Source organism: Solanum lycopersicum, chromosome 7, assembly GCF_036512215.1.
Source record: "Solanum lycopersicum chromosome 7, SLM_r2.1".
Taxonomy (NCBI): Eukaryota; Viridiplantae; Streptophyta; class Magnoliopsida; order Solanales; family Solanaceae; genus Solanum; species Solanum lycopersicum.
In genome coordinates this window covers 5,940,506-5,953,901 of record NC_090806.1, presented here as the reverse complement: position 1 = coordinate 5,953,901, position 13,396 = coordinate 5,940,506, and the positions used below count along the sequence as shown (strand labels likewise).

General features: G+C 32.3%; 4 long non-coding RNA genes across 4 annotated transcripts in view; all 4 read right to left on the bottom strand.

Moving 5' to 3' along the window:
• LOC101264642 (uncharacterized) overlaps positions 1–366 on the bottom strand; it is a 724-nt gene extending 358 nt beyond the window's left edge. The window contains exons 1-2 of the long non-coding RNA XR_742225.4: positions 268–366; positions 1–60 (exon numbers count right to left, since the gene is read on the bottom strand). The exon at positions 1–60 is cut by the window's left edge and continues 358 nt beyond it. This is a non-coding gene — a long non-coding RNA (uncharacterized lncRNA). The remainder of the gene's footprint in view (positions 61–267) is intronic.
• A 2,178-nt stretch (positions 367–2,544) lies between these two features.
• LOC101264945 (uncharacterized) lies at positions 2,545–3,296 on the bottom strand. Its single transcript, XR_742224.4, has 2 exons — positions 3,069–3,296; positions 2,545–2,946 (listed from the first exon to the last, which is right to left on the bottom strand). It is a non-coding gene; the product is annotated as an uncharacterized lncRNA (long non-coding RNA).
• Positions 3,297–5,660: 2,364 nt separating this feature from the next.
• Positions 5,661–6,354, bottom strand: LOC101265250 (uncharacterized). Its single transcript, XR_742226.4, has 2 exons — positions 6,263–6,354; positions 5,661–6,055 (listed from the first exon to the last, which is right to left on the bottom strand). It is a non-coding gene; the product is annotated as an uncharacterized lncRNA (long non-coding RNA).
• A 2,638-nt stretch (positions 6,355–8,992) lies between these two features.
• Positions 8,993–9,856, bottom strand: LOC101265557 (uncharacterized). Its single transcript, XR_742227.4, has 2 exons — positions 9,512–9,856; positions 8,993–9,400 (listed from the first exon to the last, which is right to left on the bottom strand). It is a non-coding gene; the product is annotated as an uncharacterized lncRNA (long non-coding RNA).
• Positions 9,857–13,396: the final 3,540 nt, after the last annotated feature.

Genomic DNA, 13,396 nt, shown 5'->3' with positions numbered 1-13,396 from the left:
AAGGTCCATTCCATTTGTCACTCTTTTTCCAACAATATTTCCCTTCTGCCATTTGTATTTCTGCAAAAATTTTAAAAAAATTGAAAACTCATGGTATGTACTTGAGATAGCAAATTTTTCAGAATTTCCTAATAACCGCCTACGTTTTATTTTATTGGACATGTCAGTTTGATTAGTCACAAAGTTTAATAATAAATCAATATTTTAAAAATTCATAAACTTAAACAAATCATTATATTTGATATCTATAGTATCATGTTGACTCACCAGTTGCAGCAACAAGGAAGAGGCAAAAGAGAAGGGCTAGAAAAGTAGTGTACTTTGCCATAGCTCTTATTTTAATTTCTGTTGATTTTTTGGTAATGAGTAATGACAACAAACAATTGAAATGGTTGTATTTATAGTGTGGGGAAACTCATATTGTCAACTTAATTCCATTTGATTTGTTCAAGGATTACGGTGGATGTTTGCTTAATTAATTATAAGATGGATGATAAAAAGGACACATCAAGCACAATTAGCATTTGTTTAATGGTAAAGAATAATTTGAATTGATCAAATAGACATTTAAGTAATAAAGTCATCTACTAATTGATCAATTCTATATCTCCTTTGTGCTAATACATTTTATTTTAATAATTACATAGTGTTTTCCAAATTTTGAACAAGAAGTAAATCGTAGGATATAAGGATATGATAAATCTTAAAATAACTCACATATAAAAACCATAAAAATCATATTTGTATGTTATAACTATAATTTGCATAATTGCAAACATTAATTTGTAGATTTCGCTATATACAAAAGAAAGTAGTTGAATAATTTCGCCATACAGATACAAAAGAAAGCAGTTGTATAATCTGTTTTGGTATATATATACAAAAAATCAATTGTATAATATATGTTTGTATAAAGCCAGAAAGAGAGAAAGACAAGAAAATTGGGCAGAGGAAGATCGTATTTGTATAATCACAAGTGTACAGAACGAAAATATATGCATTTGTATTTGTATATATAATTTTCTCTCGCTTTATACAAACACAAACAGAGTGTATACATTTATGTTTGTATAAAGTGAGAGAGACGAGTGAACTGGCGAGATCTGGGAGAGGGGAACGAAAATATATGTATATATACAATTTTCTCTTGCTATATACAACCACCAACACATTTTATACATTCACGTTTTTGTATAAAGTGAGAGAAGCGAGTGAGCGAGCGAGATCTGGGAGAGGGAAACGAAAATATATTTATATATACAATTTCTCTCGCTTTATACAAACACAAACACAAACACATTTTATACATTTGCATTTGTATAAAAGCGAGAGAGGCGAGGGAGAGAATGAGAGTGGCGAGCGAAATTCAACAGGAGTGAGGCGAAATAACAATAGTTAGCTATGGGATACTATTAAATCAAACTATAATTATTTATAGCATTTAATTTAAATTAATAGTTTGCAATATATACTTTTCCTAAATTTTATTATAAAAAACACATTATTTGAGAATGTAAGAATTATGACATATCCTAGATGGATTTACCACAAAAATTTCACGAAGTCAAGCAATATACTACAAACAAATAATAAAGGGACTTGATAAACTTCCATGGAAAATGTTTTAGTTGGAAAAAGAAGTTCTATTCTAACTTATTTTTTCTTGTTCGGATAGTGAGTAGAAAATAATTTTTAATATTTGATTGGTGAATGAAAAATACTTTTCAAAAAATATCTTTTATTTTTGGTTTGAGACTAGAAAATACTCTTTAAAAAAATAATTTCTGACCCGAAATTAAATCAACCTCGATAATCAATCTAGGACTTGACCCTGACCCCCCAAAATAGGACACGATCCTGACAATCGTTCCAGAAGAAACAATTATGATGTTCGATCGCTAGTGGACGACAATTGCGCGCTAATGCATGACTTCTTGATTTTGTGAGATTCAAATTTAAGGACAATTTATTTCCAGAAGAGAGGAATCATATCATCCATGATGGCATACCTTTATTAAAAAGTAGATGAGTTCAATGAAGAGGCAATGATAGGCATTAGTCAGTTATATTTAGAGACTTCATAAATAGACATTTAGTTATGCTTCAGTGTGATTTTTGTGTCGTTAATTTGTCAGTGATTTCAATAGTATGATTTACATTAATGAAAAGTATTTCTTTTACAAGACTCTCCGGCCTTCAAATGCTTTTAAACTATATTTTCATGTCTAGATGTACTAGAGTCTAGGCTTGCGATGACACCACGTATCAATCTCACATAGAGTATAGGATTAGCCATACATGGTATGTGGAACGATATATAAATATTTATATAGAAAAATAACACAATTCACATCAACAATACTTTGTTTTAACTGTATCGCATTATGTATCATTTGGTAAACCTCAAAATCTTTCATCTTAAATTCAAATTGAATTTTAAATTGAAAAATGCATAGATATTTACAGCTAAATATGTAATAGGTAGGAATTATTTAGCAACTAGACAAAATCTGAAAGAAATCAATTGAAATAAAAGAAATCAGTAAAAAGTACCTTGTTGGCAATTATTAATATTAATAGAAAGTCATACAATACAATACACTTAGTCATCACCCAAAGCTTGGCCAAAATGGTAGCACACATAAATCAGCCTTATTACATCATATTACACACATAAAATAGGCAGTTTCTTAATTGTTTGTTTACAATTGTATAAGCCAAGCCATGAGTAACTTAACGTTTGTTAGTAGTGGCAAGGTGAATAACAGTAGCAAGCATATTTTGCCCAGTAATATTTGTGACCCCATGGTTTGTACTTTTTACAAATACCATATTTAGCTCCATAGTAGTACTTGCAATGATGACTACATTTGTAAGAGTATTGACAAGGTCCATTCCACTTGTCACTCTTTTTCCAACAGTATTTTCCTTCTGCCATTTGTATTTCTGCAATTAAAAGAAAATTGAACTCATGTTATGTACAAATACAATAAAATACAAACATTTTAAAAATTCATAATCTTAAACAAATCGTTATATTTGATAGCTATATAATCATATGGACTCACCAGTTGCAACAACAAGGAAGAGGCAAAAGAGGAGGGCGAGAAAAGTAGTGTACTTTGCCATAGCTCTTATTTTCTGTTGATTTCTTGGTGATGAAACAAACAATTGAAATGGTGGTATTTATAGTGTTGGAAACTCAAGTTGTCAACTTAATTCCATTTGATTTCTTCAAGGATTACGTTGGACGATGTTTGTTTAATTAATTTATAAGATGGATAATTGAAAGTAGAAAGAATTAATCAAGCACAAGTAGCATTTCTTTAATTGAAAAGAATTTGAATTAATCAAAGAGCTATTTGAATGATAAAGTCTACTACTTATAATTGATCAATTCTGTATCTTCACAAATTAAATTGCTTTTATGAAGTCAACATTCCTTAGTGTTAATATGTGTTATTTAACTCCAAACTTTCCTACTTTTAATTATAAGATGGATAATTAGAATTGCAGGACATCAAGTACAAAAGAATTTGTCCAACACAATTAACATTTATTTAATTGAAAAGAACTTGAATTGATCAAGAAGCAATTTGAGTGATCAAGTCTTCTACAAATTGATCAATTCATGGAATCATGTCCTTGAAATTTGATTTTCAGATCTAAGTTTCATGGACCGAACTACTGGTCATAGAAGTTTATACGCTCCGTAGAAGGTCTCGTGGAAGCCAAGTCCTGAAGCACACTCTAGTAAGCTTCTTAGGAGCGAGCAAGACGGTCCATCAAAGTCTCTATGAGAGGGTCTATGGACGGTAGACTTTTGTATGAACCGTAGATGACCTTTCATAGACGGCTTCTGCCAATTTTTAAGAGAGGTTATTTTAGTTGTTACACCTAATTAAGGTCACAAGAATCCCCTGACACAAAGTTGAGTTAAAAGCTTCCTTACCGATTAAGTTTTGATATAAGAATATACTTAATTAGGTCAACTTCAAACAACTATATATTTAAGAATATGAAGATTTAGGTGGCCCGTAACCTATCAAACTAAAGGATATTTGGGTCTTCTTTCCAGCGTCACCAATTTTAATTTGCATTAATCTGAGTTCACAATAAATCCGACTGAAAAAAAAAATACTAAAAAGTTATCTTTTTACCCTTAAGAAAGCCCTAAACTAATTTCTTCACTAACAAAAGATCCAAAACAATCTGGTTTTGATCGCTTAATCCCCATTCTCTTCTCTCTCAACTTCTAAGGCAAAATCATTTTGAACCTCACACCTCAAACTTTCATCCTAACTTAAGTTTGAGATATCGATTCTCAATACTAATCCTACATCCAACTCCTGATTCTCAATTTGAGACCCAACTTTGACTCTATAAGAGACCCAATTCCTGAATTTCAGATTGAGTCATGGTCGGATTTGAGTTAGGATTAGAGGTTGAATTTCGGGTCGAGTGTCGAGATCGAATTCAATGGTGGCATACATCTATTTAAATTGATTCAATGGAGAGGCAATGATATTCATTAAGTCATTACTTAGCTATATTTAGAGGTTTATAGGTAGACAACTAGTTATGATTCAGTTTAACCTTCATGTCCTTTCATTAATGAAAACTTGCATCAACGATTTTGTTGGGTTTGGGCCTTTTCCCCTTCACATGTGGATGAATAAAAGTCCAAGGTTTTGGGTCTTCCATCCTTCCTTTGTGGATAAAATTAGCCAAATTTGACAAGCCCACTTTTATCTATAAGCCCAATATCATGGTGCATATGTAAGACTTTCTTTTAGGTCTTATTTGAAGTAAATCACAAGAATTTGAGAGCAGCCAATATAGAGAGAAATGTGAGAAAGTGCAGATTTTCGCATAAGCCATAGCAACCAATTTCAAATTGCGATTTCCGCTTCATTTCTTGTTCGATTGAGCTAATTTTTGGACGTGTTCCTTTCAACATAATCTTTGATTGGGAACTGAGAGAGGGTGATTTGGAGTCCTGTATCTCCAGACTTTAGCTCGTGAACAGTAGCTGCGATTTGGATATTTTAGCTCATTTTGTTTATCTAATTTTTTGTGCTATCTTGTAGTTGTGTTGCTCATTGTTTTGGTTGTCGGTGACCATTTTGGAGGACACTTTGTAACTCTTGTTGATTATGGTGTAGCTTTGGTCTTGTGATTTTTACTCTTCACACCGAAGAGGTTTTTCACGTTAAATTTGGTGTCTCTTATGTTGATTTATTTTCTTGCTTGGTTGGTATGTTTGCTGCCCCAAACTATTTGTTTCTTGCAATATTTTGTTGTCTCTTGGTTCAAATAGAAGGAAAAGTTTTGACTTGAGTTTCTTTCACTATCTCCTTTGTTTTGCACATTTGTTTTTGTGCTTGCCTTTCCCAACAGATTTCAGTACTATGACAAAGTGTTACTTTTTAAAGACTTTCCCTTCAAATGCTTTTAATCTATGTTTTCGCTCACTTTTAGATGTATGCCATCTGTCTAATGCTATATAGTTGGTATGCTCGGACCAACAATGGAACTGAGTATCAATTTCGCATAGAGTCTAGGCTCGGGGCATGATAATACACATGTATACTTGAGTCATGTTATTTTTATCTTAAGCATGCATGGCATGTGACACAATATATATTTATATAGAAAAATAGCATAATTCACATCAATTCATATATATTAATAGAAAGGCATGTACAGTACAATAACTCATCACGCAAAGCTTGGCCAAATTAGTTGCACACATAAATCATCCTTATTACATTGTCACATACACAAAATAGGTAGCATCATAATTATTTGTTTACATAATCAAAACCAAGCCATGAGATACTGACATATTCTTAGTAGTGGCAAGGTGAGTAGCAGTAGCATGCATATTTTGCCCAGTAATATTTGTGACCCCATGGTTTATATTTCTTACAAATACCATATTTAGCTCCATAGTAGTACTTGCAATGATGACTACATTTGTAAGAGTATTGACAAGGTCCATTCCACTTGTCACTTTTTTTCCAGCAGTATTTGCCTTCTGCCGTTTGTATTTCTGCAAAAATAAGAAAATTGAAAACTCGTGGTATGAACTTGCAATAGCAAATTCCTAATAATTTCCTATTAATAACAATGCCTTTGTTTCATTTTATTTGACCATGTTTGACTAGTCACAAAGTTGAATAAAAAATAAATATTTTTAAAAAATTATAATTTTAAGCAAATCATTATATTTGGTAGCTATAAAATCATGTCGACTCACCGGTTGCAGCAACAAGGAAGAGGCAAAAGAGAAGGGCAAGAAAAGTAGTGTACTTTGCCATAGCTCTTATTTTCTGTTAATTTCTTATTGATGAAACAAGCAATTGAAATGGTGGTATTTATAATGTTGGAAACTCAAGTTGTCAACTTAATTCCATTTGAGATTACATTAGATGTTTGATTAATTAGTCATAAGATGGATGATTAAATTATGACATATCAAGTATAAAGAATTAGTCCATCACAATAAGCATTTCTTTAATTTTAAAGAATTTGAATTGATCAAAGAGCTAGTTGAGTGATAAAGTCTTCTACTAATTGATCAATTTTGTATCTCCACAAATTGTTTTTATGAGGTCACCACCCCTTTGTGTTAATACATAATGTATTTAAGAATGGAGTTTTTCAAATGTCAAATACAATAAATGTTATCATATAAAACATTTTGTTTGAGAGAGTAAAAATCATGGATTTTCCTTAAAAACTTCATGAAGTCATGCAGTTATAGGTTACAAGACGATAACGATTAGGTTCACGTATAGTTATATTTTTAAGTAGATTTATTTATTAGTTAATTATATTTAGTATATTTGTTTATTATTCTAGAATAAAATTTATGTTTCATAGATTTATAATGATTGGGCTAACTATAATTATTAGTTTGGAATAGGATTTAGGTTTTCTATTTCATAATAATTAGACTTCTATTTAAAGGAGTTCTTGAGGAATAAATCAATTAAGAATATTTTAGCAAAACACAAGACATGAGAGTTCTCTCTTCCTTTGAACTCTATGGTTTCAACATCCCTTTAACTAGATGAACTTATTTATCTCTCGATGAATTGATCATTCCGTAAAGTTTCATAGCAATTTGATATCAGAGCCTAACATAAAGGCGATGATATCAGTTCCACATTTCAAAAAGAACGTTCCATTACAGAAACCCTAATGGACTTTGAAATTGTAGCATTAATGGAACGATGACTCAGTGAAATAGTTGTCCAAGTCATTCGAGAAAAATTATCTAGATTGAAAATTGGCTCCACAAAATCAGCAACCGACAAACATGAGTCAAATAGCGCAAGACAACTAGTGGATCAACAACTCCTGCTGCTAAAGGCAACACACCACCTATTCCATTGGCCGGTGAGAATCATCCAACAAGTTGTAATTCACATGCAAAGATGGATACTTATAACGACACCAAGTGTTGGGTTCAAAAGTAATTAGAACATCATGCAAAAGCTTTTAATTGGAAATCATAGATGCAATAAATCAAATGAAAAAAAAGTATAGCAAAAACATATTATTAATATAATTTTGCCAAGCGACATACATATGATAAAACTAATATTAAAAAACATAAACATGTTGGGAGAAAATCTCTCCATAAATAAAACTCTCAAGCCACTATATTGTGGGATTCTATTGTGTATGAGAAGAAGGGTCTTTAATTTACAGTGTTTCACACTTTTCCTCCCGGGAAGGAATAACCTAAATATAAAAGAAAATTATACTTTACTTTCAGGAAAAGTTAAAACATATATGATAATATTTCAATTTTCCTTCAAAAGAAAAATAAAACTCAAATAAGGTAAGAAACTCAGGGAAAAATTTTAACAGTAACAACCCAATATTTTGGACACATCGTTGTGAACAAATTTTTGAAAACCAACATACAATGGAAACAAAAATTTTGAAGTGACTGGATTTTCACATGTTTGGAGTACCATTATGGTATTATCAACTCAAGGCAAAGGGCTAATGAGTTGGGAAGAACTTCAACGATTTGGACCTCCTGAAAGTAGCAACCAGATGGGTGAATTAGTCATGCTTATGTAAACGGGTAGAGTTGAAATTTATCGATATCAACTTCAAGATAGGGCTGGAATGGACAATTAAGTTGATACCTCTACAACAAAAATGATCATTAGCGGCATTTAATTTTTAATTGCCGCTAAATATGTATTTTTAGCGGCAATTATCACTCTTTGTATATGTCCCTAAAGCCTTTAGCGACATTGGTTCTAATGGCACTTCACTAATGCCGGTAAAGAGTTTAACACTCTTTATTAGTGTCAATATCTAATGCCGCTAAAAGTTATTTTTTTTGTAGTGTACTAGCTATTTGAGATTTTCTGTATGATTTCCCTAAAATTTGAGCTCGAGGACAAGCCATTTCAACGTGAGGGGAGTAATGTTGTGGATGCAGGGAAGTCAATTAATTAATTATTCGATTATATTTTAAAGTAGATTTATTTATTAGTTAATTATATTTTAGTAGCTTTTAAAATTATTTTAGAGTATGATTTATGTTTCATAGCTTTATAAGAATTATGTTAACCTATAGTTATTAATTTTGAATAGGAATTAGATTTCCTACTATCATAAGAATTAAACTACCTATTCATGTAACAATTCTTCTATTTGGTAAGTCTTGAATCACCTAACTCCTCATATTTTGAGAAATGTCGTTATTTAGTTTATAGTTTACCCTTGTGTGATCTCATGCAAAAAAACTTAACAGGTAGAAAAGTTTTGAACTCGATTTAGCCGATAAAATATTTTGAAAGTTGATATTTTCAAAATTTTCCAATAGATCCCACATTTGCTATTGTCCCAATGTTTTGTCTAAAACTGTCTTTGCAGGTGCGTTACACATGTATATGTCGAGTCATATAGTTATTATTCGTTTTAGCTTAGCCCTGCCTGATACTATACACAATAAGTATTGATAGAAAAAAAAAACATAATTCACATTAATTGATACTCATAGAAAAGCATAAAATACAATTGCTCATCACACAAAAATCTTGGCCAAAATAGTTGCACACATAAATCAACCTTATTACATTGTTACACAAATAAAATAGCTGGTAGCTTCTTAATTATTTGCTTACATAGTCAAAGCCAAGACATAAGATATTGAAAGTTGATTAGTAATGGCAAGGTGAGTAGCAGTAACAAGCATATTTTGCCCAGTAATATTTGTGACCCCATGGTTTGTACTTCTTACAAATACCATATTTAGCTCCATAGTAGTGTTTGCAATGATAACTACATTTGTAAGAGTATTGACAAGGTCCATTCCACTTGTCACTCTTTTTCCAACAGTATTTGCCTTCTGCCATTTGTATTTCTGCAATAATGAGAAAATTGAACTCATGTTATAATAAAAAATAAACATTTTAAAAATTCGTATCTTAGGCAAATCATTATATTTGGTAGCTATAGAATCATGTCGACTCACCGGTTGCAACAACAAGGAAGAGGCAAAAGAGAAGAGCAAAAAAAGTAGTGTACTTTGCCATAGCTCTTATTTTCTATTGATTTCTTGGTGATGAAACAAACAATTGAAATGGTGGTATTTATAGTGTTGGAAACTCAAGTTGTCAACTTAATTCCATTTGATTTGATCAAGGATTACGTCGGATGATGTTTGCTTAATTAATTTATAAGATGGATAATTGAAATTAAAAAGAATTAGTCAAGCACACGTAGTATTTCTTTAATTGAAAAGAATTTGAATTAATCAAAGAGCTATTTGAATGATAAAATCTTCTACTAATTGATAAATTCTGTATCTCCACGTACAAATTGCTTTCATGATAACTCAAAATTTTCTGCTTTTATGTTAAAAAACAATAAACCTGATTTACTAAATAAACTAGAAAACAAAACGAAATTAAAAATTATACATAAAATAGTTGATATTAAAGAATTCGTTGTGTGTTCGTATAGAATTTAATTCTTTTAATCATGTGATTGACCTAGCTACTTGGAGTTATTTATGGTAAAACACGATTTGAGAATCCTAATTGGTAATGAATTAGTATTTGATTTGGTTTCCTCATTATAAAATATCTCTGGAAAAAGTGGTTTCCTTTTTCTTCATCTTAGTAACATAATTAGTATATATGGTAAAACTCATTCCTTCTGAAGAAGAAGAACAACCTAGTTACCTTTTGTAGAGTGGTGGCTAAAATTCAAATAGATTATTAACTCCTTAGGAAGGTTGATAGAGGCCTATGTAATGACTACGAGGTTATCCCGAGTGAGAATCTTACCACCCAACATAAAATTTTAGTGATGGACCTGGAAATTAAGTGAGAGAGGGAGAAGAAGATTCTATATGACCAACCGAGGATTAGATGAGGTGGCTTGACCCACTCCCTCTATTATGATCAACGAAGGCGTGGAGGAGTAGTGGGGATGTGAAATACATGAGGGATAACACAACTAGTTGCATTAGGGAAGCGATTAGAGATAGGTGATAGAAGTGTCCATGGGAAACTTTGGTGGTCATGGGGGTGGGGGGTGGAGTGATTGGCGGTGGAATGGAGAAATCTAATTTAAAGTGAAAGCAAAGAAGACTGTGTATGTATAATTGGTGAAGTCCAAGCACGAGGAAGAGAAATGTATGAATAAGAAAATATATAAAGGGGTAAAGACGGAGGCTAAGTTAGCAATTACGGTGGAAAAAATGTCAGCTTTCGAACGCATGTATTTTGAACTAGGAGATAAAAGTGTAGATAATTAAGAAATTGTACAGGCTCACCAAGGTGAGAGAGAGGAAGGCTCAATATCACCAAAAATATTGAGATCAAGTGAAGTGCATCAAGGATAAGGAAGGAAGGATGTTAATGGAAGATAACCACATTAGGAAAATATGGGAAACATACTTCCATAAACATTTGAAGGAAGAAAGAGACATAGACATTGCATTGCGGGATATGGACTACTATGAGAAGCACTGGGGTTTTGGATATTGTAGGTGTCTTAAGGTTGAAGATGTTAAGTGTGCTATTAATAGGATGCATGATTAAGGGAAGATCGACCAAATCAGATGAGATTCTGGTGAATTTTGGAAAAGCACAAACATGACATGCATTGAGTGGTTGACAGGTTGTTTAATGTCATTATTAAGACGACAATGTCTAAAGAAAGGAGGTTGAGTACAATGGTCTTGTTGTACAAGAACAAGGATGGTAGTCAAAAGTACAATAATTAAATAGGCATCAAGTTACTAAGACGCACTATGAAAATTTGAGAGAGGGTGATGAAGATGAAGGTGAGGAGAGGTGTGTCCATTTCTTAGACCCAATTTGGTATCATGTCAGGGTGATCGACTAGAGAAGCCATTCATTTAGTGAGGAGGCTTATGGAATAATATTGAATAAGGAAGAAGGATTTGCATATGGTGTTCATTGACCTCGAAAATACTTATGAAAAAGTCTCGAGGGAAATACTGGAGATGCGTGAAGGCCAAAGGTGTGAAGGTGGATTACATGAAGGTGATAAAGATATGTATGATGAAACCAAGACTCAGTTAGAATGAAGGGAAAAGACTCTTAGCACTTCCCTGATAAGTTGGGGTTTGACTTAAGGATCATCAATTCTTAGCCCGTTCCTATTTGCCTTAGTACTGGACGAATTGACGCGGTGTATCCATGATGAGGTTCCATAGTGTTGGAATTATGACCTCCTTAATTCTATTAGGTACGCATGATACTTACTTGTTCCTCATTGTTTGAAGCTAGCAATAAATAAATTGATAAAATAACTTGTTTCACAATCTTGTATAATTTATAGCCTCTTTAAATAACACAACAATTACACAGTCAAGTAATCTATATAATTATAAACTCTAATTCCTATCTACCCAAGACCCAAACCCCAGGTTTCAGTCTTCTATTGTTTTTCAAGTTCTACCAACTTGTTAAACGGAACCTACTCACAAATCTTGATTGTAAACAAGACTCTTGAATACAATATTACAACCTCTCACTCAAATCGCAAAACTCCCCAAAGTTAATACCAAAACTCTATCAAATCTCTTTTCATGTTGTGGTTTTCTCTCAATATAAGTGTGCAATTTTTCTGATGAAAATAAAGCCCTATTCATAGATTTAGAAAACTCATAGTATTATTCAACTCGAACTTGACTTTGCTGCATCCTCAACTTCTTGTTCTACTCGAGTTTGTCTTCGTCGCCTTAAAACCTTTTTTAACTCGATTTTTGACTAGGACACCTTTTTGCACTTGGTTTTGAGAACCAAACTTCCACGCGATTGTCTTTAACTGAATAAGAAATAGTTTTACTTAATTGAATAAGAAAATCTTATTACTTATGAACTCATTTTCTACTCGTTACTCGTTTGGATAAAACACTTTATATCACGTTTGCACAACCTGTTCTATGCACTTTAACATTCGTCAAAACTTAGAGACTTTAACACATAGTATATGCTATTTGTGGATGAAATAGTATTGATTGATGAGACACACGGTGGAGCAAATGCTAAATTGGAAGTGCATAGATAAACTCTAGAGTCTAAAGGGTTCATGTGCATTACCAAAATAGAATATTTAGAGTGTAAATTCAGCGATATAGTGGATGAGGCTAACATGGAAGTGATCATGCTTGTAACTTAGGATATTCCTAAGAGAGATAATTTCAAGTATCTTGGATCAGTAATCTAAGGTAGTGGGGACAAATGATGATGTCACTCGTCATATTGGTGTTACGTGGATAAAACAAAGGCTTGCCTTCAGAGACTTGTGTGATATTAAGATACCATCAAAAACTAAAGATAATTTCTACAAAATATTGGTTAGACCAATGTTTTTGTACGGGACGACCTAAATGTTGGCCAGTCAAATAATTACATGTGCAGAAGATGCAAGTGCGAAAATGAGGATGTTGATATGGATGTGAGGGCACACTAGGAGTGATAAGATTATGCATGTAAATAATTGTGACTAGGTGAGAATGTCCTCGTCCGTACTAGTGGAAAAGATGATGGAAGCAAAGATAATTTGGACATGTGAAGAGAAGATGCATAGATACCCCATCCGGAGATGTGAAAGGATAAATATAATGGGTAAAAGATGAGGTAAAGGTAGGCCAAAAAAGTACTCGAGATGTTATTATATATGATGTGTTAAAAGTTGTACAACATCAGCCCCTATTGTTTAGTTTGACTAAGTCTATAGTATAGCTATATTTTAGCTTTCAGTTGGTAGTTATTTTCTTTTAACATGATAGTTTTCCTATTATGTACTATTTGCAGAATTGTGTTCCTAATGTTTAGGTGAGTTGGTTTAGTGGAATTATAGTAGTGGTTTAGTGGGA